The 24,068-nt window shown below is 45.4% G+C and overlaps 1 pseudogene; it reads right to left on the minus strand.

Annotated features, from left to right (window-relative positions):
- Positions 1–8,620: 8,620 nt before the first annotated feature.
- Positions 8,621–9,545, minus strand: LOC123396308 (annotated as a pseudogene).
- Positions 9,546–24,068: the final 14,523 nt, after the last annotated feature.

Here is a 24,068-nt window from a genome sequence, read left to right on the forward strand (position 1 = left end):
TGTCCACAAGCGTTTGATTGCCTCCGTTATGGTCATGTCATCGATGTCGTAAAGCTACTCGAGCGTGCCGATGATGTACGTGAATTTATCAGTCACCGAACTGAAAAATTTCTCCACAATCTCGGTCTCATTGAGCTTTGCACCAAGCGCGCGGATCTCTCCCACCAAAGTAGTAAGACGCGTGGCATAGTCGTTCATCGATTCAGTTTCCTCCATGTGCAACTTGTGAAATTGGCGCTTCAGCACTTGTGCCCGAGCCTTGGTGACGCGATCTTCTCCGATCCTCATCTCCTTGAGTGCGTTCCACGCCTCTCTTGCCATCTCAAACTCCACCAATGTCATTAGCACGGAATCCAGCAAGGACTGGGCTATGGCGGCCATGGCACCTTCGTCGGACTCGTCATCGACGTCGTCGTCCGTGATTGCCTGCCACACTCGAAGGGTTCGGAGAATAATTTTCATCTTCACCGCCCACACGCTATAGTTGGCGTCGGTGAGCATCGGGTACTGGATGGGGATGTTGCGATGCGCCTGGACGTTGGCGCCGCTCGTTCCTCCACCACTGGTTGCTGACTTGACGCCCTTCTTCACCTTGTCGCCGTTCTTGTTCGCCTTGGCACCGCCCTTGCCAGACTTGACCGACTCAACGTCGCTGTCCGTCATCGTAGATCGTAGATCGTCGAGGCTCTAGATACCAATTGTTGGCTTTTGAACGTGCGTATGCAGCTGTACAGGCGTGCCTACGCGATTCTTGCTTCGACCGGCTACTTGACGGAACTTGCGTAACTAGCGACACGAATAAAACTGATCGATGGATTTGATGGCTAAAGGCCCGTGTTGAGCCTTTGCTTTGTATTGCTTTTCGTTTTTCTGGTGTTACAATCAACATCCCTAGGGTGTCTTTTATACACGTCCACAAGGGACTATGACAATAGACTAGGACTAGGAATCCTAATACTACTAGGACTCGGTTTGGCTTTCTTTCCTAATCCTAAAGAAACAACATGATTAACTTCTATAGTAGCAAGCATGCCCCGGGCAACCCCCGTCGCCTCGAGGCCCATAGCGCTATTGCCATGGCTTGCTGCACCACCATCCGCGCTATCACGGATCACCACGGACGCTCTCTCTCTAGCGGACTCCCGTTTGCCGCAGGTCGCAGCCTCGCCACTCATCGTTGAAGCGCACACCGCTGCTGGCCCCAGTATACACTGTCGCACGCTGCAACACAGGACATGTATGGTTTCTTGCAGCAAACACCATTGCCGATCCCAACATACACCATCGCCAGTCCTAGCATTCACCGCACCTGGGTGCAACTTCGCATGCTAATGCTTGCGACCTCATCGTCGACGAAATTGTAGCATCATCGACGACGGGTCACAACTTTGGCACACATGGTTTTAGCTCCTGCCGTGCGTGGTTGTACCATTCACCGATGCTGGCGATGCCAGACGCTGCTCCAACATGCATGGTTGTAGCATCGCCAACAGCTAATCGCAACATCTTGTAGGTGCCAATGTCGTCGCAACAACCCGTGTGGCTGCACGTAGCATTCTCCGTCGCTGATGTCAGCATGCGCCGTCGTTGCTGGTAGGAACATCGACGTGCACATGCAACATCACCCCCTGCTCATCGATGCGGCTCACAACAATCCGCATCCCTTGGCTTGCAACACGGAGGGAAACACGCACTCGGCCTTGCAAGCATCCAAGAGCTGCATGTGGGCATGACCTCGGCATCACGGTACCCTTGTCCCCCTTGGAGCTTGCCGGAGGGTGCCCTCGCAACCACCAGGCATGGCCTTGCAATGAGGGAGAAAGAAAGCAGAGAGGAATGTGTTCGGTCGTTGCTAGTCGTAGGACCAGGGCCGGGCCTGGGCCAGGGCAGCAGGGGCGACAGCCCAGGGCCTAGCCAAAGTAGGGGGGCCAACCTAGTGATGCAACCTGTACATAAACTAGATCGTTGATGGCGCGTGTTGCCGCGCCCGTCCATTTTTGCGATAGAATAATAGTATTTTTCATAAATATTGTGCATAAATAAAGTGTTGAAAGACAGGTTTGATTTTTTGATTAAAATTTAAATTGTACAAACAAGTTATAAAGTATGGCACTACACAATGATACTAATTAATGCACAAAACTGGAGAAATAACGTTAAGATCTGACATCATACATCAAATTTTGGATAGTACATTACATATAGAAACACTAAGTAATAATACCCTAGTCTAACATGCCATGTATCAACAACAGCATAAAGTACATGAACCGATCCGAGGTAACTACGGAAAACTACATTATGATCTCTACTATGGTGCTTTTTTTCCATCCGCGTGTGTAGTAAATATATACACAAAAGCCTAATCTAAAAGGAAGACCGTAAGCCTAACTACATAACTTCGAATTCACATATCGATTCTTTGAAAATTATCCATATTTGTAATAGACCCATAATCAAGCATAGTGTGGATGCAGCAGATGGTCGATAACCCTTTCTCCTTCCCTAGGACTTGCCAATTGTATCTACAACAAATTAATTCAGGCAATCGTCATCAACATGAGCTGGAACCGATTACAAACACTAAGTTACGAACAAAGCAAATACCCAAGAGCTTCTCACCACAAGACAATAGAATTGTAGCGAAGGAAAATCTATGCAAATTTGAAGATGAAAAGGCAACCTCATGGATAAGCATAGATACTAGGATTGTATTGCCAGACGAAGAAGGCACAACATGTACCACAAAGGGTACGAATAAACATCGTGTGAGATGATATAACTCATTTCAGAAAGGTACACGGATAAGAATAGTACTGGTGATTGAGGATGCACCTCATAGATGGAAGACAATGAAATAATAGCACTGTTACACAATAGGACATAAATAGTGAAGAATGTCGTTGTGGCATAAATCCCATGAACTCATTTCAGAAAGGTAGAAGGTTAAAATACTATTGGTGATTGAAAATGCAGCACATAGATGGCGGACTCTGAAATAATAGCAATACTACACAATAGGAGGAATGCTTCTAGAACACAAATAGTGAAGAATATCGTTGTGGCATCAATCCCCATTCACGAGAAGAGGTCATCCGAAAAATAGACACAACAGAAATTTATAACATTGTAATGCAAGCAACTTTTGTTATGCACAAAACTCCAAGAACGGAAATGTCGTTTTCTTGAAGTACTCTTCTGGTGGAATATGGAATATCATTATGGAATTCCTTGCATCCACACAGGTGATAAGGGCATACCTCCTAGTCTGCTCAGTTGATTGAGTGTAGCTACAAAATAAGCTTGGTTCTTGGACCTAAATTTGCTTTCACTTTATAAGAGATAGACCATTTGCGCAACAACAAAGTGAAAACATCAGTCCTTTGAACCATGAAACTAGAATACCTTCTTCCTGCTCACCTGGAAGTAGCAAGAAATAAATCAATGAAAAAATATTATAAAAAGATAAAATTCCACATAGTAACATGGATAAACAAATAATCCGTAAAATCATTTTTTTGCCTCAACGAGAAATGATAGCCTTGATATATGAGCATCATGCAGCTGCAACTAAAGTAACACACACATATACGCGGAGTGCCATCATCCTTGGATGAGGTGAAAGCCTCCTAAACATAGGAGATGCAAGGACGGCCACACATCTTAGACATATTCTTTTATTTTTTATTTTTTCGATTGAGTACTTTGTATAGGGAACTTGTAAAAATGAATTACCATGCACCGCATGGCTTCAGATAATGAAGCTTTAACATGTAAAACATAAATTTAGTAAGGGACCAACACTTGATTATTTCTGAATTCAGTCTTATGGGTAGAAAGAAATTAAGAGCTGATACAAGGAAACTATACCGTCAACCTACGAACGTGGTACTGCCTCCATTACAGTGAACAAGACGTACATGATAGAAGAATGCTACTCATTGTCGTCTTGCTTGCTTCACCTCACATACGCAGGGGAACGCATAGCGTCGTGGATGTGGGGCAGAGGAGTGGTGGCCATCGCTCCTTAGAACACCCAGTCTGCGGAGCTAGCCGATGAGTTGTGGTGGGCACCCCTGCTGGGGTCAGGGGGGAGGGGGAAAACACAACATCACTACATGCAATTTTCTTTGAAAAAGGCCACTATCATATCTCGTGACTTGATTGTTGTCACTGCGGCTTTTGGCATTTGCTGATGTTCCTCTTGCTGCCTTTTATTTTTGTTTTTTCTCTTACAATTTCCATTACCTCGCTTGCTTGATTTTCATTTTCGTTCCACAAAAGTTGTTTGAGTATGCAAACTTGTCCAGTTAGATTTTTTGTGTCACGATATTCCTCGTAAAGGTGCAGAAACAAGTAACTTTGGTGCCACTTTGCCATCAAAATTTCAGATATTCCATATAATTGTTCATCCCTCATAAAAACCAATTTTTTTTGCAATTAATGTGTTCAGATATCTGCCACGTCCCACATGACCAAAAACCTACAGTAAAAAAACACATCACTTACAACATACAAATATTCTTGATATTGAAGTATGTAGTATTGTTCAGGACTGTTTCACAACCATGTCTCAGAACACAAAGAATTAAGATCAATTTTACATACAACCACTTCTCACATTAAAGCAACCATTGATCTGTGGGGTCATCTTAGATATTATAATTTTTAACTCTGAAGGTTTGAGAAAAGGTACCTGCGTTGTAGCTCATCTGCCTCCATTAAGAATCAAACCTCACATTCGAGCTGGGATAAAATGGCATCTATGATCCGACCACTCCAAACCTGCAGCCTTATTGCACATAACCACCGCTGATGTGGACACACACAGACACACCCAATTCCCGCTCGATCATGCAGGGTGCGTAACCTCATCCTAATCAGAGACGGAATGAGAAAAGGAGGAAGCGGGAGAGGGAGAAAGATCGAGATCTCGAAGTCGAGGGGCAGCCGACGGCCGGATCCGGGGCGCCTTGTTCCAGCTCCACTCGCCATCCCTCATCCTTCGGTTCTCATCTCTTGTGTTGCTCTCCCTTTGATGATAAGGTGGTAGCGGCGTGGAGGCAAGGCCATTGGGAAGGATCAAGGAGATGGTTGTGCACTCTCTCTCGAGTCTCGATTGCGGCGCACCTAGTTTACCCATGCTCACATTAGGAGGGGAAGGAGCTCTGGTGCAGCCCTAGGGCCTAGGGTTGTACGATTGGATCGTGTTTCCTAAAAGAATGCTACATGGGCTGCATCCCGGTGCCAGGCCCGATTAACCAGAATGCTCAGATTTTTCTTTGGGAATAGCTTCCCTTAAAGACAGCTAGTCAATTAGCATTCGGACAGCCAAGGACCATCAGCTCATGCGATCCAACGGACAAAAAGGCACATGGCCTGAGATGATTCGGAAATGGTTCAGTTTTAGTGTCCGCTTCACGCTTGCCACCAAGTATTAACCACGAATCGCGCCATACAATTCAATAATGTACAATCTAACCTACACCTCATAGAGGATTAGTGATATCACGAAGTCGAGCATGAACTAATAAAGAGCTAAATCTCACAAATTGATGCAAAAGCTACCACGAGATCTGGTTGTGGAAGGGGTAGCAGGTACCTTCTTAACAGAGGCGGACTAGGACAGTGTGAGGCCGAGGAAGACGAGGGGCCCCACAGGTCCCAGTCCATGAGCGCCTTGCCAGCGTCCTCGCGGTTGGGGTTGGGGAAGACGACGACCTATAGGTTGCTGACGATGCGGGCGAGGTCGCGCTTGACGGTGTCCCAGACGGGCTCGGTGAGCGTGTTGGGCGGGCACAACATGTACCACAAAGGGTACGAATAAACATCGTGTGAGATGATATAACTCATTTCAGAAAGGTACACGAATAAGAATAGTACTGGTGATTGAGGATGCACCTCATAGATGGAAGACTATGAAATAATAGCACTGTTACACAATAGGACATAAATAGTGAAGAATGTCGTTGTGGCTTAAATCCCCAATCATGAACTCATTTCACAAAGGTAGAAGGTTAAAATACTACTGGTGATTGAAAATGCAGCACATAGATGGCAGACTCTGAAATAATAACACTACTACACAATAGGAGGAATGCTTCTAGAACACAAATAGTGAAGAATATCGTTGTGGCATCAATCCCCATTCACGAGAAGAGGTCATCCAAAAAATAGACACAACAGAAATTTATAACATTGTAATGCAAGCAACTTCTGTTATGCACAAAACTCCAAGAACGGAAATGTCGTTTTCTTGAAGTACTCTTCTGGTGGAATAGGGAATATCATTATGGAATTCCTTGCATCCACACAGGTGATAAGGGCATACCTCCTAGTCTGCTGAGTTGATTGAGTGTAGCTACAAAATAAGCTTGGTTCTTGGACCTAAATTTGCTTTCACTTTATAAGAGATAGACCATTTGCGCAACAACAAAGTGAAAACATCAGTCCTTTGAACCATGAAACTGGAATAGCTTCTCCTTGCTCACGTGGAAGTAGCAAGAAATAAATCAATGAAAAAATATTATAAAAAGATAAAATTCCAGATAGTAACATGGATAAATAAATAATCCGTAAAATCATTTTTTTTGCCTCAATGAGAAATGATAGCCTCGATATATGAGCATCATGCAGCTGCAATATTAGAACTAAAGTAACACACACATATACGCGGAGTGCCATCATCCTTGGATGAGGTGAAAGCCTCCTAAACATAGGAGATGCAAGGACGGCCACACATCTTAGACATATTCTTTTATTTTTTATTTTTTTGATTGAGTACTTTGTATAGGGATGTAAAAATGAATTACCATGCACCACATGGCTTCAGATAATGAAGCTTTAACATGTAAAACATATATTTAGTAAGGGACCAACACTTGATTATTTCTGAATTCAGTCTTATGGGTAGAAAGAAATTAAGAGCTGATACAAGGAAACTATACCGTCAACCTACGAACGTGGTACTGCCTCCATTACAGTGAACAAGACGTACATGATAGAAGAATGCTACTCATTGTCGTCTTGCTTGCTTCACCTCACATACGCAGGGGAACGCATAGCGTCGTGGATGTGGGGCAGAGGAGTGGTGGCCATCGCTCCTTAGAACACCCAGTCTGCGGAGCGAGCCGATGAGTTGTGGTGGGCACCCCTGCTGGGGTCAGGGGGAGGGGGCAAACACAACATCACTACATGCAATTTTGTTTGAAAAAGGCCACTATCATATCTCGTGACTTGATTGTTGTCACTCTAGCTTTTGGCATTTGTTGATGTTCCTCTTGCTGCCTTTTATTTCTGTTTTTTCTCTTACAATTTCCATTACCTCGCTTGCTTGATTTTCATTTTCGTTCCACAAAAGTTGTTTGAGTATGCAAACTTGTCCAGTTAGATTTTTTGTGTCACGATATTCCTTGTAAAGGTGCAGAAACAAGTAACTTTGGTGCCACTTTGCCATCAAAATTTCAGATATTCCATATAATTGTTCATCCCTCATAACAACCAAAAAAATTCGCAATTAATGTGTTCAGATATCTGCCACGTCCCACATGACCAAAAACTTACAGTAAAAAAACACATCACTTACAACATACAAATATTCTCGATATTGAAGTATGTAGTATTGTTCAGGACTGTTTCACAACCATGTCTGAGAACACAAAGAATTAAGATCATTTTTACATACAACCACTTCTCACATTAAAGCAACCATTGATCTCTGGGGTCATCTTAGATATTATTTTTTTAACTCTGAAGGTTTGAGAAAAGGTACCTGCGTTCTAGCTCATCTGCCTCCATTAAGAATCAAACCTCACATTCGAGCTGGGATAAAATGGCATCTATGATCCGACCACTCCAAACCTACAGCCTGATTGCACATGACCACCGCTGATGTGGACACACACAGACACACCCAATTCCAGCTCGATCATGCAGGGTGTGTAACCTCGTCCTAATCAAAGACAGAATGAGAAAAGGAGGAAGCAGGAGAGGGAGAAAGATCGAGATCTCAAAATCGAGGGGCAGCCGACGTCCGGATCCGGGGCGCCTTGTTCCAGCTCCACTCGCCATCCCTCATCCTTCGGTTCTCATCTCTTGTGTTGCTCTCCCTTTGATGATAAGGTGGTAGCGGCGTGGAGGCAAGGCCATTGGGAAGGATCAAGGAGATGGTTGTGCACTCTCTCTCGAGTCTCGATTGCGGCGCACCTAGTTTACCCATGCTCACATTAGGAGGGGAAGGAGCTCTGGTGCAGCCCTAGGGCCTAGGGTTGTATGATTGGATCGTGTTTCCTAAAAGAATGCTACATGGGCTGCATCCCGGTGCCAGGCCCGATTAACCAGAATGCTCAGATTTTTCTTTGGGAATAGCTTCCCTTAAAGACAACTAGTAAATTAGCATTCGGACGGCCAAGGACCATCAGCTCATGCGATCCAAAGGACAAAAAGGCACATGGCCTGAGATGATTCGGAAATGGTTCAGTTTTACTGTCCGCTTCACGCTTGCCACCAAGTATTAACCACGAGTCGCGCCATACAATTCTATAATGTACAATCTGACCTACACCTCATAGAGGATTAGTGATATCACGAAGTCGAGCATGGACTAATAAAGAGCTAAATCTCACAAATTGATGCAAAAGCTACCACGAGATCTGGTTGTGGAAGGGGTAGCAGGTACCTTCTTAACAGAGGCGGACCAGGACAATGTGAGGCCGAGGAAGACGAGGGGCCCCACAGGTCCCAGTCCCTGAGCGCCTTGCCAGGGTCCACGCGGTTGGGGTTGGGGAAGACGACGAGCTTTAGGTTGTTGATGATGCGGGCGAGGTCGCGCTTGACGGTGTCCCAGACGGGCTCGGTGAGCGTGTTGGGCGGGGTCCCGAAGCTGTCGGAGGCGATGGCGACGGAGACGGACGTGGGCGGGCTGGCGGGGGTCGGCCCCTGGGGCATGAAGATTGGGACGGAGGAGGCGGGGAGGGGCGGCTTGGAGGACGGAGGGGGAGGCGAGGTGGAGATGGGGATGGAGGCGCGCGGCGGGGAGGGCGGCCGCGCGGGGAGGGCGGCCGCGCGGGGAGGGCGGTGGCAGAGGGCGTGTCGTACATGAGGCTCTCGGTCTCGTCCATGTCGGACTGCGCCGACGACGGGTGGAGCGGGATCGTGTCCCCGTAGTTATGTGACATGGCGGCGGCGGTGGCGCAGCGGGCAGGCGGTGTTGGCGAGGTGGATCTGAGGGGAGACGACGTGGTGAGGGAGAGAGATCTCGCGCCCTCACAGGAGTGGGGTCTCGCCCTAGGCCAACGTCGGGAGGGGTCGAGAGGGGATTGATTGGGGCTATGTGGTGGACACAGAGTAAAATTGAGATCGTTCGTAGAAGATCCGACGGTAACCCATAGCAATGATCCACATGCTTTCGATTCTGCCTCCAGAGTAGCTGCCCAAGGATAGTCGGCCCAGGAGTAGCCCATGCGGGATCGCCAAAACGGACGACTGAAAAACGCTAATCGCTAAGAGAGCTCGGAAAGGGTTCGGTTTTACTGTCCTTAATAGGCACTGATGAAGTGATGCAAATAAAAAAGAAAACGCATGTAGACATGGAGGCCCGTTATCGAGTGAATTGCAAAAAACCATCCCATTGAAGCATAGGGTTGCAGAAAACACTCTTCTACAATTTTGTAGCAGAAAACACTGATTTTGGGCTTAATCATTTGCAAAAACCTCTGACCCATTTGTTTGACCATTTTAAGCTCGATTATGACACATGGCCCCTATTTTGTGCTTAACCATTTGCAGAAAACACTTATTTTGGGCTTAATCATTTGGAGAAACCACTAACACACCTGTCATAATCAAGCTTAAAATAGCCAAACACATGGGTCAGTGGTTTCTGTAAATTATTAAGCCCAAAATTAGTGTTTTCTGCCACAAATTTATAGAAGACACTAGTAGAAAAAAGGCCTTTTGTCCCGGTTGGGCCTTCTGTCCCGGTTTCGGAACCGGGACTAAAAGGTCGTTACTAATGCCCTTGGTCTTCAGTCCCGGTTCTTACACGAACCGAGACATATGGGCCTCCACGTGGTCGGTGCGGCGAGCCCGGGCAGGGGGGCTTTAGTCCCGGTTGGTGACACCAAACGGGACCAAAAGGCATCCACGCGTCAGCATTTCAGGTGACGGGTTTTTTTTGAAAGGGGGGGGGTTAGGGGGTTTTGGGGGGTTAATTTAGGTGTTTCATATATTGTGTTAGCTAGCTAATGAATAGAGAGAAGTGTCCTCTCTTATCTCCGTGCTTGGTCGACCCTGCATACTATACGTATAGAGAGGACTAGACACGCTAGCTAGTAAGCAAATGAAGGAAACAGAAGATCGTCATGAACATATGCATACAAAGAGAAGTGATATCGACCACCTCTCCTTCTCTGAGAGATTGGTCGAACAACAAGTTCTCGTATATCTATCCGACGCTATTGGCTACATATATACAATATAATTATCTCTTGCAATATAATCTCCTAATTAAAATTCAACTCGTTAGGGTTCACATGGTATTCTCCGTCTTTAGCGATCACGTGGTCAAGAAAGAATGCCGCCAATTCCTCTTGAATTCCTCGCATACGATCTGCTGGTAGGAGTTCATTCCGCATCCGATATATCTAATTTTAAGAATGGGGTCAATACATATATATGAATAAATGAAACTGAACACAAATGATGGTAATAAAATAAAATTGTGAATATTATTATTTACGCACATCATATTGTTTGTCAGAGTAGCCCCGCTCACAGGTCACGTGGCGGATGGACTCGCAAATGTAGTATCCACAGTAATCATTCCCTGGTTCCTGCCACAACCACTTTACAAGAAATAGAGGTCAATCAAACTGATAGTTAGCAAGCATGCTAAATGGTATTGATGAAACTAGCGCTTGAATCACTAGGAGATGCGTGGAACATGCTACTATAGTACTTACTTTCGGATGTCTAAATTGCAGCTTCTTCGGCAGTCCCAGAGTTTTTGCGGTGAATTTTTTCCAAACGCTGTGAGACAAAGAAAACAATTACTTGATATCAGGAAATGAACAAAGTTGCCGATATGGTGCGATAATGATCGATTTAACTTACTTCTCTAGAATTTCTGTCATGTCCGCATACTCGTTGGGATCTTTTCATCTCGAGTCTAAGACGGTTACTAGTCCCTGCTCAAGCTTAATATCTAGGAGAATATAGTGAAAGCTGCGCACGCATGCATAACTCATCAATTACATTACTATAACCTTGACTAATAAGGGAAACCGAATATGCAGAAGACAGTAACACTCACTGGAATTCGTAAGGGAAGAGTATTATAGCTTTGTTTTGATTCAATACAAATGATTGTAGTAGGTTGGCCTCGGTATCTTTGGCCTGAGATTTAATCATAAATGCATCTACGAGATTTGTGTTAATGAACCCAATATCACCGATTTGTCTTTTCTTCAATTCGACGATCTTCAATCTGCATATAATATAGTGAGGATAATTAAAAATACATGCAATGAAAGAGCTGACCTATATATAGAGACTTAATGACAGATGTAGTACTACTTACAGGCAGTAGCAAGTGATCATTAATTTATCGAGGGCCTTTAGATTGAAAAAGGGAAGAACTCCTCAAATGGAACCATCAACAGTTCAAGTCCAACGAGGTCATGCTCCTTTCTAACTCCCAGCGTCAAAATATTACTCCCCCCCCGACTCTTTGCAAGTTTTCATGTACCAATCATGGAATCTTCGCATCGTCGTTGTTAGAGATCTTTCATCTTTGACGAGAGGCTTCCCGTACACGTATCTGTGTTCGTCCACCTCCAATAAATCAAAATGTGCATCCTCGGGCAGGTAATCTGTAGGATTGGTACCGGGCAACAAGATCCCCGGATGATTAGCGACGATATCGCTAGACACCTTGAGCGGGGGGAACGATTGGTTCGCTTGTTCGCCGAGCTGGGCAACTTTTTTCCCATCTCGTCGTTCTGCTAACCTTTGATCACTGACAGTACTACCCGACCGCTGCGCTTCGATAAATGACTTTATAATAATGCGCTCATAGTTGCCTTTCGTCGGAGACTTTGGTGGTTTCTTCAGGACAGCCAGAGTACGCTTTGCTTTTACCGGGTCTATCTTCTCCTCCAGAGGTGGATGTTTTTTGCTTTCACCCCTTCAAAGAAGTTCTTCACTTCGGCTTCCACGATCTTCGTGATTTCCTCCTGGCTCCTATCGTATGGTAACTTCTCTTGAGTCTTCAGAGAAGGACCGTATCTGTATTGCCTGCCTCTGGCTGTAGTGCTAGACGCCGGAGCAGACGGAGCGGCTGCGGCTGTCTTTCCTTTCTTACGAGGCGAAGCAGAAGGACGACGCGCCGGAGGAGCCGGAGCGGCGGCGGGTCTCTTCCGCCCTTGTTGACGAGGCGGAGAAGGAGGAGGCAGCTGGCGGCTCGGGCGTGCCGGCGCAGGCGGAGAAGGAGGCGAAGTGCCGCCACGCGCCGGAGAAGGAAGCTGAGTGCCCTAATCACTCGCTTGAGGAGGCGGAGGAGGAGGCGGAGTGCCCTGACTCGCCGGAGGAGGAGGAGGAGGCGTCCAGTTCGGAAGGTTGATGAGCTCCTTCCGCCATAGGCATGTAGTCTTCAGAGAAGAACCCAGCCGAATCTCCCCTTCACCCGTAGGGTGGTCAAGCTCAAGGTCCTGAAATCCGTCCGTTATTGGATCCACCATCACCCTAGCATATCCTTCTGGAATCGGCTGGCCGTGGTAGGTTGAGTCAGGTTCATTAGGTAAAACAAAGCCAACAGCCGCCTTGACTTTAAATGCCATCCATCGCGTCATAAGGTGGCAATGTTGAGACTCTTTGATAGCATCCACGGGGTAGCCTGTGAAGACAGGCTCCAGCTGCTGAGTCTGCTCGGTGGAAGCCACGCTGCTTCTCCGCTGAGATGGCGGGGTAGCTTCAGGGGAAGCTTCGGCAGGTCGTTTGCTACGATCTGCTTCTCGTTCCTCTAGCCCTTGTACTCTTTCGTGCAGCGCCTGCAGTTGGCTATGCTCCACTTTCTTCCTCCTCTCCTGGGTTTTGTAACCCCCTGCGTCCGGAAACCCAGCGTTCCACGGAAGGGAGCCTGGCGTGCCTCGTGTCCGTCCAGGGTGCTCAGGATTCCCGAGGGCCATTGTGAGCTCGTCCTTCTCTCTATCTGGAACAAACGTCCCTTCCTTGTTGCGGCGATATAGTGCTGAAGCTTCATGACGGGTATTCGCAGTTGCTCTTCCGTCCAAACGCACGTCCCTGATACATGGTCCAAGGTTCCGCCAACCCCGAAGAACCAAGTCCGGCAACGGTCTGGCCATCTCAATGTCTCTGGTTCGACCCCTTTAGCAATCAGGTCATTCTCAGCCTTCTCCCACAAAGGTCGGGCTTTGAGGTAACCACCTGACCCCATGCGATGGTGATGCTTCTTCTTCGCAGCATTTTTCTTGTTTGTCGCTGACATCTTCTTACTCTTTTCCGATGTCTTGTGGGCCACAAATGTGGGCCATTGATCTCTGATCTTCTCAAACCGGCCGGTGAATTCTGGTGTCTCTTCTTTGTCGATAAACGTTTTCAGCTCATTCTTCCACCTCCTGAATAGTTCTGCCATCTTCTTAAGAGCATGAGACTTGATCAATTGCTCTATAACTGGCTTCTCCGGATCCTCCTCTGGTGGTAGGGTGAAATTTGCCTTAAGCGTTGTCCAAAGATCTTCTTTCTGCATATCGGAGACATAAGACGTCGGCACCTCAGGGTCTTCCTTCTTTGGCTTTAACCATTGCTGGATACTGATCGGGATCTTCTCCCTAACAAGAACCCCGCACTGAGCACGAAATGCAACCCTTGTCCGGATGGGTTCAATCGGCTTGCCATCGGGCGTGATTGCTGTGATCTCAAACCTTTCATCCGAGCGCAACTTTTTCTTCGGGCCTCGTTTCTTTACCGAAGTTGAGCTCGATCCAGAGGGCTAGAGAAAAAACAAGAAAGACGAGAGTTAATTAATATGTGTACATACGAAAACAATGAATGCATCAATTAACTAGTCAGCACGGGCTTAACTAATATATATATATACTTGGTCAGACTCGGTTCGGTCACCGGGGCCGTCATCACGGTCCACTTCTTGTACCTCCATTGGGTCACCGGAGCCATCATGAACATAGCCCTCTTCTTGTATCGGCATTAATGGATCACCGGAGCCATCATGAACATAGCCCTCTTCTTCACCCGGTCCTTCCTGACCATCGGTGTCGTAGAGAAACGATGCAATGACATCACTTCCTTGTGCGATTATCTCCCCCAACATCGCCTCTGATGCTTCGTCTCGGGAGGGATCCATAGTTTCCGCAAATATTTACAACATGTCAATTATTATTCAAACATGGTACAGATGGATATATATTAGTGGCAAACGTAGAACTAGCTAGCTAATCACAATAAGGAATCATGTTAGTGGCCTCGACGCTGCTTCTCTAGGGTTTGGGGTGGCCTAGACAACGCTTCAAGGGTTTGGGGTGGCCTCGACACAATGCTTCAAGGGTTTGGGCTGGCCTCGACGACTACGCTCTTTTAACTTGGTAAATTTGGGTGGCCTCGAGAGAGTTTGTCGGGTAATGTGACATCCTCGACTTTGCTACAGTAATGATTGTAATTAAGCGACACTGATCCCGCGCTAATGATGCCACATCATCGCAAGTAATATCAATGATCTCGTGTTGGTTGAAACCGTATCAAATTCGAAGCTTTAAAATAAAGTCAGACGAGAAAATATTTTGTGTTGTTGAAATAAAAACGTCGGGGAGTTATGAAAAATTCCCTAACGGATTATAATATCAAATCGGGCACTTTTAGAATTATTGATAATCCCAATATATTTGAAAGTGGAGCTTTAAATCAAATAAATAAAAGAAAGATAGTAAATGAAAATAAATATATAAAAGAAAGAATTAAAAGTATATATAGTAAATTATAAAAGAAAGAAAAGAAATTAGAAAGAAAGAAATAATAGAAAAGGAAAAGGCAAAATAAAACAAAACAAAACAACAACAACAACAACAACAACAACAACAACAACAACAACAACAACAACAACAAAAGGAAAAGAAACCATCCCCACCCACCTGGCCCAACTGGGCCTAGAGGCCCAGCCGGCCAGGCCACACCCCCCCCCCCCCCGCAGGGAAACCCTAGCGACCCCCCTGCCTCGCTCGCCTCCCTCCCGCTCGCCTCCCACGCCGCCACCAGCACCCCTCCCGCTGGCCCCACCTCCCACCTCTCTCGTAACCCCCCACCCCCCACCGAATCTCTCTCTCTCTCGTATCCCTCTCCCTCCCCTCGCTCTCGGTCCCAACCGAGACCGAGCCCCCCCAGATCCCCTCTCCCTCCTCCCACCGGCCAGCACCTCCCCACCCCGGCCTCCTCCTCCCGCCGGCGAGCCCCCCCCACGGCCTCCCTCCACCGGCTCCTCCACCCGAAGCCCCTCCCCACTCCACCGGTCTCCCTCCTCGCCGGCCTCCCATCCCCACCCCGACCGGCCACCTCGCCTCTCCCCTAGAGCCGGCCACCACCCCGCGGCCCCGCTCCTCCTAGCCTCACCACCACCCCCACCGAGCCACCCCACCTTCCCCGGCCGGCCAAGCTCCGGCGCCCCCACCCCGCCGGCCGGCCCCAACCCCCCGTCGGTCCTTCCTCCCGCTCGATCCAAGAGGGACCGGGCAGGGAGACTCCTCCTCCTCGTCGCGCCGGTTGGCCACCTCCGGGAGGCTTCTCCGGCGACCGTCCTCACCGGCATCACCACCACCGCGCCATCACCACCGTCACCTCCGCTTCCCGCGAACTCCGGCTTCATCGGGCCGTCCCATCACTGTTGGTGAGCCCCTCCTCGGGCTCCTCCCACCGTCGCGTTCCCCTCACCGTCCCGGTTCCGTTTCGGCAAACGGGACCCCGATCCGTCGACGGTAGTGACCGGTAGGAGGATTTGAAGAACGTGTTCTCCTATGTTGAGTTAGGAGAGAGTTGTGTTCTATGTCTCTCTATTAACACAGAGATGAGAGTGTTGTTGAGTTAAAAGAAAATAAAATAAATGATGTATTAGATGCGTATGAATGTATGTATGTATGAGATGCGATGTATGTATTTGCGTACATGGATATTTGTAGGAATACGATATTTGCACGGTTATGTATCTGTAAAAAAATGAGTAAATAGCCTTAGGTCACTTACTGGTGGGGCCAACGCACCCGCTGTCTATGACAGGGAGGCCCCACGCGATAGTTAAAATAAAAATAAAAATAATGTTTTTATTATAAATAAATAGATATATTAGTTAAATTAATTAATTAGAATAATTAGAGTATGACACGTGGGTCCCCCACTAAATTAATCTGATTAATTAATATTTAATCTTAAATAAAACTTGTGCATATGACGTTCGGGACCCGCAGGTTAGTTGACCAGTCAAATGTTGATGTCAGCATGACATCGTGATGATGTCATAATGGGATTTTATTAAAATTATTCAAATCTGTTTTTAATTCCTAATTATTGAATAAAACTTTAAAAATTAATATTAAATAATCTATAAGTCAGATCAAAATAATTTCAACATGAAAGTTGATCAGCAGAATGAGACGAACCCGGATACACGGCCCGTTCGTGTGTCACGCGTCCCTAGCATAGCAAACTTGGAACTTTTCCATCATTTCCAGCATAACCGGTAGTAGCCCGAGACCCAGAAAATATCGTCAGATATTCTTCCGACCCGTCTATGACGGATGTTGCCGCGTTAGCTCATGTCTAGCCTGCATCTTGCCATGTCATGCCTTGTGTTGCATCGGTGCTATTATTTATTGTTTCTTCCCCCTCTTCTTACCGGTAGACCCCGAGACTGACACTGCTGCCGGGTACATCTAGGACCCTGCCGATTAGTCCTTTGCCGCAGAGCAGCAAGGCAAGCAAACCCCCCTTGATCATTCCTATATCGCCTATGTCTTTCTTCCTACTGCTTGCATTAGTATTTTGCTACTGTTGTAGTTAGCTCCTATATCTGATGCATAGCCTATTTTTGATGAACTGCTACTTTCAGTCCTGTACCTTTAATCTGCTTAGTATAGGTGGAGCAGTCATCCCCTCTGACCCCGTAGTTCAGTTGCCCCGCTTGTTTTCAAATCTCGATCTCTGATCGACGAGCCAGACCCGGCACAACACATTCACCCCCCCCCCCTTCGTTGTACGACGCTACAGAGATACTATCGGGTACCGAGGGTGACACCTCACTAAGTACTCCTGATGATATCTCTGTAGTATAGCTAGTCGGTCGTGGTTATCGAGGGTGATTCCTCTTTCACCATTCCCGATGATGCCTCTGTCGTGCAACCCCTCTAGTGTGGGACCCCCGAGGGTGATTCCTCCAAGCCCACCTTGACGGGTACATCGTTCGGAGTCCAACGAGGGTGATACCTCGGATCCCCCCCCCCCCCGATGTTACAACCACACAGTTACTCGACCATGTTACTAGGATCATTGGTGATTAGTTGTAAGACGGGTGGATACCTGTGAGACTGTGTTGTTGGCCTAATTAAAATGTTAATGGATTTGGGTATTTGATCTGGGTTGGTTGGAGACCTTTTCGCACTAACCGGCTACGCGGGAAGAATTATGGGTACTCGGCGTCGCGGTATCAGCCGAAGCTTTTCAGATGCCAGCATTGTAGCGGCGCGCGCCCGAGTGGTCCCGAGATGCATCGCGCTTGTGATTAAGGGATGCTAGGACTGACGTCGGCCGCCCACGCCACGTGCAGGAGCGTGAAGGGGAACTGGGCCCACGAACCCTTTGTGCTTAGGAGTTAGACCGGCGGGCTGGCCTCTCTGATTAGTCTTAGGTGGGGCTGCGACGTGTCGATATTCCGAGGCCGGGCAGGACCCAGAAAAGTATGTCCGGCCAGAGTGTTATCGAGCGTGACGGGACATGTGGTGCACCCCTGCAGGGATGAAAATTAACTATTCGGATAGCCGTGTCCACGGTTACAGGACGACTTGGAGTTGTGCCCCGATCTTTTACAACTACAATTGTTACTTAACTGGAATTAGTTTGCCTCGGGATTGCTTCCTCGCAGGGAGTCGAGGGAGGATCTTTAGGCGCGACCTCACTTTAATATTGCTGCAACAATATGATTATTAACGTGTTACCCGTGTTCTACTCTCGTGTATTGCTGCAAGACCCTGAAGATGCTAGTCTTCGATAGGACTAGACCTTCTCTCTCTATTCTCGCATTGCTGCAGTCAGTCCACAAATAACCCCCTTCTTTGATACTGATGCATATATTAGAATAGTTCTGATGTAAGACTCGCGAGTACTTTGGATGAGTACTCACCGCTGCTTTGCTCCCCCCTTGTCCCCTTGATCCGTTGCTGCGACCAGATGATGGAGCCCAGGAGATGGAGGTCCCCGGCGCCGACGAGTGCTACCCCGACGGTGCCTACTACTTCGTGGAGGCCGCTGATGATCAGGAGTAGTTAGGAGGTTCCCAGGCAGGAGGCCTCGCCTCGTTCGATCGTTGTATCTTTTGTGCTAGCCTTCTCTAAGGCACCCCATGTTTTATGTCTGTACTCAGATATTTGTTGCTTCCGCTGACTCGTGTGTTTATCGAGCTTTCGTATTCTAGCCCTCAAGGCCCCTGGCTTGTAATATGAAGCTGATGTTATTTTATTTGTGTCTAGAGTTGTGTTGTGATATCTTCCCGTGAGTCCTTGGGTTTGATCGTACGCATTTACGTGTATGGTTAGCGTACGATTAAATCGAGGGCGTCACAGGTAGGGGCGCGGAGGGAGGGGGTAGGAGACCAACATCGTTTCTTCTCTAGGGTTTGGGTGTCCTCGAGAGTTTTGGTCGAGCGAGAGGGCCGAGGGGGGTGTTCCCGTGGTATAAGTTATCACGGTCGAGAGTGGGTATATATATCGACCGCCCCTCATGTCAAAGTTATCCGGGAGGGGGTTATATCGACAACGATGCGACATACATATACATGGGAAAATAATGTTGTCGGGGAGGGGGTATATCGGTACCCCCCCCCTCGTGTTGAAGTTCGATTGGGAGGGGGTATATCGACAATGACATACCCGATAAAAAATAAGAAGACAAAAGAAGAAATAAAAAGAGGAGAAGAAGAAAGGAATAGAAGAGAAGCAATCGAAGAAAAAAAAGAAGAAAAAAAGGAGAAAAAGAAAGGAATAGAGGAGAAAGAAGAAAAAAATAGAAAATAATTTTCTATTTTTTTTTCTTCTTTCTCCTCTATTCCTTTCTTCTTCTCCTCTTCTTTTTCTTATTTTTCCTCTTCTTATTTATTTCTCCTCTTCTTCCTCTCCTCTTCTTCTCCTTTCTTCCTCTTCTTATTTTCCTTTTTCTCCTCTCATTCTTTTTCTTCTTCTTCGTTATCTTCCTAGCAATATATAATACTTTTCTAAAAATGTAACTTCTGCATATATAAAACTTTTTCTTCTTCTTCCTTCTTCCTTCTCTTCCTTGTTTTCCTAAATATATAAAACTTTTCTAAAAATGAAACTAACCTAAAATGTACTAAATCAGAGAACATATATAGATAAAACTAACCTAAAATGTACCCAAATGTATTAAAAATCTAACTTTTATATGCACAGAGAACATACATACATATATACATTTTTATAAAAATGCAAAAAACAAATCATCATTTATATGAACAAAGGATAGGACAAGGTGGGCGGCGCCGGCCTGACCAAGGAGAGGCACGGCGCCGGCGTCGGTGTAGAGGGCGGCGACGGCGGCGTGGTCGGGGCAGGGGCAACGGCGGCGTGGTCGGGGCACGGGCGATGGTGATCGACGGGGCAAAGGGCGGCGACGGCGTCGACGGGGCGGGGAAGGGCGCTTTAGAGGCACGGCGAGGGCACGCGGCGTGGTCGGGTCGGGCAACGGCGGCGTGGTCGGGGGCAGGGGCGACGACGACGAGCTCGGGCAGCCTGGCGGCGTCGTCGGAGGAATCGAAGAAACTGACGAAATTTTCACAACTGCTGGCTAATATAGCAAAGCCATTGGTACCGGTTCGTGGCACCAACCGGTACCAATGCCCCCTTTAGTCCCGGTTGGTGCCACCAACCGGGACCAAAGGTCACTTTTCAGCAGCCCAGCGGGCGAGAAGCGGCGGCCTTTGGTCTCGGTTGGTGCCACGAACCGGTACCAATACACCCCTTTAGTCCCGGTTGGTGCCACCAAGCGGGACCAAAGGCTGCCCACGTCGCGACCAAAGTTTAGTCCCACCTCGCTAGTTGAGAGGGGCGCGCAGTGGTTTATAAGCCCCGCTGCCGCACCCCTCTCGAGCTCCTCTCCACTGCAGGCTTACGGGCCTACTTGCTACTGCTTTGCCTGATGGGCCTTATGGGTCTACTGCGGGCCTGAATCCTGGCCCATGGATGGGTTTCTAGTCGTATTCACGCCGTGGTGGCCTATTGGTGGCAAATTTTTTATTTTTTCCCAGTTTTTTTTGTTTTCTTTTTTGCTTTATTCATCTTGTTTTGTTTCAACCTACAACAAAATACTTATTTATTTTATTTTATTTTGTTTATAATTACTTATTAATTTTATTTTATGATAATTCTTTTTTGCTATTAAAGTTTCTAACAAAAAAAGTTCTTTATGAAAATTCTTTTTGCTTTTAATGATTTTGAACAGAAAATACTTTGATAATTTAAGTTGCATGAATTTTATATAATTTTAGTTTCAATAATACTAAAAGTTGCTTATAATGTTTTGAATAGAAAACACTTTGATAATTTTAGTTTCACAAATTTTATTTATGTTATTAAAGTTTTTTTTGTTTCTGCTTATCTATTTTATTAAAGTTTGTATTATTTTGTTTCAAATTACTTATTTATTTTATTTTATTTTGTTTCTGACTTCATTTGTTATTTTTCATGCATTTACTGATTATTTTCAGCTATAAGACCATGAAATTGAAAAACATTTGAAATGAACTCTGAAAAGGTTCCAAGTTGGCATGCTATCATCATTTCACCCACATAGCATGTGCAAGAAAGTAGAGAGGCTTACGGCAAAAACTGGATGCACTTCGTGTACAAAAAGGAAAATCTCCTTCGAAGTATCAGGGTTTCATACGGAAACTCGTGTGTTACAAAGGGATTTCAATTTTTTTGAACTTATTTGAACCTCCTTGTTTTTACGTGTTCAAAATGCACCATTCAAAGCCACATCATCAATTTACAACCCTTTCTGACTTCATTTGTTATTTTCATGCATTTACTGATTATTTTCAGCCATAAGACAATGAAATTGAAAAGCATTTGAAATGACCTCTGAAAAGGTTCCAAGTTGGCATGGTATCATCATTTCACCCACATAGCATGTGAAACAAAGTAGAGAGGCTTACGGCAAACACTGGATGCACTTCGTGTAGAAAACGGACAATCTCCTTCGAAGTATGAGGGTTTCATACGAAAACTCGTCTCTTACAAAGGGATTTCAAAAAAAAATTAACTTATTTGAACCCCCTTGTTTTTCTGTGTTCAAAATGCACCATTCAAAGCCACATCATCAATTTACAATCCTGTCTGACTTCATTTGTTATTTTTCGTGCATTTACTGATTATTTTCAGCTATAAGACCATGAAATTGAAAAGCATTTGAAATGAACTCTGAAAAGGTTCCAAGTTGCCATGGTATCATCATTTCACCCACATAGCATGTGCAAGAAAGTAGAGAGGCTTACGGCAAAAACTGGATGCACTTCGTGTACAAAACGGACAATCTCCTTCGAAGTATCACGGTTTCATACGGAAACTCATGTGTTACAAAGGGATTTCAATTTTTTTGAACTTAGAACCCCCTTGTTTTTCTGTGTTCAAAATGCACCATTCAAAGCCACATCATCAATTTACAACCCTTTCTGACTTCATCTGTTATTTTTCATGCATTTACTGATTATTTTCAGCTATAAGATCATGAAATCGTACAGCATTTGAAATGAACTCTGAAAAGGTTCCAAGTTGGCATGGTATCATCATTTCACCCACATAGCATGTGCAAGAAAGTAGAGAGGCTTACGGCAAAAACTGGATACACTTCGTGTACAAAACGGACAATCTCCTTCGAAGTATCATGGTTTTATACGGAAACTCGTGTGTTACAAAGGGATTTCAATTTTTTTGAACCCCCTTGTTTTTCTGTGTTCAAAATGTACCATTCAAAGCCACATCATCAATTTACAACCCTTTCTGACTTCATTTGTTATTTTTCATGCATTTACTGATTATTTTCAGCTATAAGATCATGAAATCGTAAAGCATTTGAAATGAACTCTGAAAAGGTTCCAAGTTGGCATGGTATCATCATTTCACCCACATAGCATGTGCAAGAAAGTAGAAAGGCTTACGGCAAAAACTGGATGCACTTCGTGTACAAAACGGAAAATCTCCTTCGAAGTATGAGGGTTTCATACGGAAACTCGTGTGTTACAAATGGATTTCAATTTTTTTGAACTTATTTGAACCTCCTTGTTTTTATGTGTTCAAAATGCACCATTCAAAGCCACATCATCAATTTACAACCCTTTCTGACTTCATTTGTTATTTTTCATGCATTTACTGATCATTTTCAGCTATAAGACAATGAAATTGAAAAGCATTTGAAATGACCTCTGAAAAGGTTCCAAGTTGGCATGGTATCATCATTTCACCCACATAGCATGTGAAAGAAAGTAGAGAGGCTTATGGCAAAAACTGGATGCACTTCGTGTAGAAAACGAACAATCTCCTTCGAAGTATCATGGTTTCATACGGAAACTCGTCTCTTACAAAGGGATTTCAATTTTTTTGAACTTATTTGAACCCCCTTGTTTTTCTGGGTTCAAAATGCACCGTTCAAAGCCACATGATCAATTTACAACCCTTTCTAACTTCCTTTGTTATTTTTCATGCATTTACTAATTATTTTCAGCTATAAGACCATGAAATTGTAAAGCATTTGAAATGAACTCTGAAAAGGTTCCAAGTTGGCATGGTATCATAATTTCACCCACATAGCATGTGCAAGAAAGTAAAGAGGCTTACGGCAAAAACTGGATGCACTTCGTGTACAAAACAGACAATCTCCTTCGAAGTATCACGGTTTCATACGGAAACTCGTCTGTTACAAAGGGATTTCAATTTTTCGAACTTATTTGAACCCCCTTGTTTTTCTTTGTTCAAAATGTACCATTCAAAGACACATCATCAATTTACAACCCTTTCTGACTTCGTTTGTTACTTTTCATGCATTTACTGATTATTTTCAGCTATAAGACCATGAAATTGTAAAGCATTTGAAATGAACTCCGAAAAGGTTCCAAGTTGGCATGGTATCATCATTTCACCCACATAGCATGTGCAAAAAGTAGACAGGCTTACGGCAAGAACTGGATGCACTTCGTGTACAAAACGGACAATCTCCTTCGAAGTATCAAGGTTTCATACGGAAACTCGTGTGTTACAAAGGGATTTTAATTTTTTTGAACCCCCTTGTTTTTCTATGTTCAAAATGTACCATTCAAAGCCACATCATCAATTTACAACCCTTTCTGACTTCATTTGTTATTTTTCATGCATTTACTGATTATTTTCAGCTATAAGACCATGAATTTGAAAAGCATTTGAAATGAACTCCGAAAAGGTTCCAAGTTGGCATGGTATCATCATTTCACCCACATAGCATGTGCAAGAAAGTAGAGAGGCTTACGGCCAAAACTGAATGCACTTCGTGTACAAAACGAACAATCTCCTTCGAAGTATCATGGTTTCATACGGAAACTCGTGTGTTACAAAGGTGTTTCAATTTTTTTGAACTTATTTGAACCCCCTTGTTTTTCTGTGTTCAAAATGCACCATTCAAAGCCACATCATCAATTTACAACCCTTTCTGACTTCATTTGTTATTTTTCATGCATTTACTGATCATTTTCAGCTATAAGACCATGAAATTGAAAAGCATTTGAACTGAACTCTGAA

This window comes from Hordeum vulgare, chromosome 5H (genome assembly GCF_904849725.1).
Source record: "Hordeum vulgare subsp. vulgare chromosome 5H, MorexV3_pseudomolecules_assembly, whole genome shotgun sequence".
Taxonomy (NCBI): domain Eukaryota; kingdom Viridiplantae; phylum Streptophyta; class Magnoliopsida; order Poales; family Poaceae; genus Hordeum; species Hordeum vulgare.